Source organism: Argentina silus (genome assembly GCF_951799395.1).
Source record: "Argentina silus genome assembly, chromosome: 15".
Classification (NCBI taxonomy): domain Eukaryota; kingdom Metazoa; phylum Chordata; class Actinopteri; order Argentiniformes; family Argentinidae; genus Argentina; species Argentina silus.
The window spans coordinates 13,986,518-13,989,017 of NC_139669.1; the positions used below are offsets into that span (position 1 = coordinate 13,986,518).

General features: G+C 46.5%; 1 protein-coding gene across 1 annotated transcript in view; it reads right to left on the reverse strand.

The window, feature by feature from the left end:
• fgfrl1a (fibroblast growth factor receptor like 1a) overlaps positions 1-2,500 on the reverse strand; it is a 40,705-nt gene that overhangs the window by 23,739 nt on the left and 14,466 nt on the right. The gene's annotated exons all lie outside the window — the stretch shown is intronic.

Genomic DNA, 2,500 nt, shown 5'->3' on the forward strand with positions numbered 1-2,500 from the left:
CTCAGGGAAATGTATTTGATTGGACAAATATGGAAAACAATCAGAAATGTATTTCTGGTGTTCTACTAGGCATTGGTAGAGATTTATAGATCTGGTCAAAAATATTTGAGGTGTGGTTTATTTGGCTAACCAATATAGTAATTCCAAATGTGCAAACACTGCCTACTAGGCATGCCTGGCTTAATCAAGCATACCTTAAGTACTATAGAAAAGAAAAAGAATAAGGGCTATTTTGAGTGATCCAGGTTCTGACACAGCTTCAAACTCAACCGAGAGAGCAGTTTCAGCCAATAGAAAACAACAACCTTGAACAGTAGCTGGTGTGCTCTGATTGGAGGATTAGCAAACAGAGTGTCTGTGAGGGAACGTTACGATGGAGCGAAGGGAGGGAGGGAATTTGAGGGGGTGATTTACCGAGGGAGATAGTATAAAAAGAAGAGAAGGAGAATGAGTAGGAGCGAGGGATGAAGGCAAAGAGAAAGACGGAGAAGGGGATTTGCTTTATCTTTGGTCTTCTGTTTCATGTTTATTCTCTCCTCTTAAATAAAGACTATGGGAGAAGTTTAGTTTCAGCATTCTGTAACAGATTCTTGTGAGCAGCATGTCTGAATCCAGGCTTATCTTACACCATAAATCACATTCGGCAGATGCACAGAGACATTTACACCCAGTTCAGACCCTGGCCACAGGGTTATTGTAGCTTTACTGCATCGTAACTTGCACATCTAGAACCCCTCATGCTGCCAATCATGAGATGGAGAGAGACAGAGAAAGAGAGAGAGAGAGAGAGAGAGAGAGAAAGAGGAAGGGGAAGGGGGGAGGGGGATTTGGAGAAGAGAGAGGGGTGAGAGAGTAAGGGAAAGAGAGCGAGAGAGAGTGAGAGGTAAAGCAAGATAAAGTGAGAGAGACAGGGCATGGGGGGAAAGACGGAGGAAGGGAGGGAGGGATTGTGCCAGTGTCTCCTTCCCCTTGCTATTGCCCAGCTAGCCTCTCATGTGGTTAGAGTTAGCCACCCGTAGCGCTGTTTCTACCTGTGGTGCGAGGCTTCCCCAGCCCACACACTACATGGCTCACTCCCTGTCGGAGGCTGGAGGCAGGAAATTGATAGTGTCACTGTTTATGTCTGTGGGGAAATGGTAACCGCTGTCCGTTGTCAGCTAGCCACGTCGCCCAAGCCCAGATCCTCAGCTACTGGGCTAATATTTGTGTTGTTTTTTTGTCCTAATCTTACTATCCTGTTAGTGTCACCATCACTCATATAGTTGTTTTTGTTCTGCTCAATTGTTGCAGTCTAGCAGTTTTATTTCGTTTTTTTATGGGTCTTTTATTTACTATTTTATAGTGAGACTTTAAATAAAGTTTGATTTGATCTGGTCTCACTTTATTTTGGGTACCAGTCCCACTACGATGTTAATGTGCATGATCGTTCCACCAAAGGGTTAAAAGCATATTTTATTTACTATTTTACAGGACATGTCCTCAGGAACAGCCAGAGCTCATTCCTCGATTCTGCGACTCACGCTCACGGCGGTTAGCATAAAGCTAATTCCGGATTTGATTCATATGACGGGCATGAAATACTGCCTGACGGGCCTTGTCATGAGAAACATATGTGGAAAACGATAGGCAGTCATTTAGGTTGGTGTCAACCTGTTATTTGGTGGCGAGTTAGAGCCCGTTTTGGCTCACAGTTGAAAGTAGTGATCTCGCCCACTGTTCCGCTTTTACAGTCACGCCCTCCTGTCATGTTCAGTCATCTCGAAATCTGTCCCAGCCAATCATTTCACAGAAAAACGAGAGGGAGGGGTATGTCCACTACGCTGTCCTGCCATGGGCACACCGCTGTGAGAGAGAGTGAGAGAGTGGTGGACATTTTTAATAGGTTGAAAGTGTAAAAAATAAATTAGTCACAGTCAGCCCTTTTCTCCACCCTCCACCCCTGCCCCCAACCTTCCGACCTACCTCCCTCCTTTCTTCTACCGCATGGCTTTCTCATCAGACGCAACCTCAAGTAAAACCTTCCTGGTTGGACTTTCTCACAGATTGAAATCTCATTCTCTCTCTGCGTGGAGGCCTGTAGTCCCATATGCCTCTGTCTCTCGCTTTCTCTCTTCATCTCCCTCACTCTCTCTAGCCATCTCCCCCTCTCTCTCTCTCTCCCCCCCTGCTGATTTACGGCTGGCCTGCTCCTGCTCTGGGCCTTCTGTTTGACTGAGAGAGGCCCAGAGCCAGGGCCCGGCAAGAACCGCACCATGACCGCGACCGCACCTCCCCAAGATCACAGGAGCGAGACCCAAACTGCAACTCCACACTTTCACCAGTTAACCTCCTGCCTTTCCAGTCCCCTTCTTTCTCTTCTGACCAAAGTGATGAATTGAACATACAACAGACAGCTCTCAGAGGAGCTCAGCCGACTCCTGCAGCCATGGATGGAGTTAGTAGAATACCTTTTAATCTCTCTCTGGGGGAATGAAACAGAAACGACCTGAAAGACTTCTTT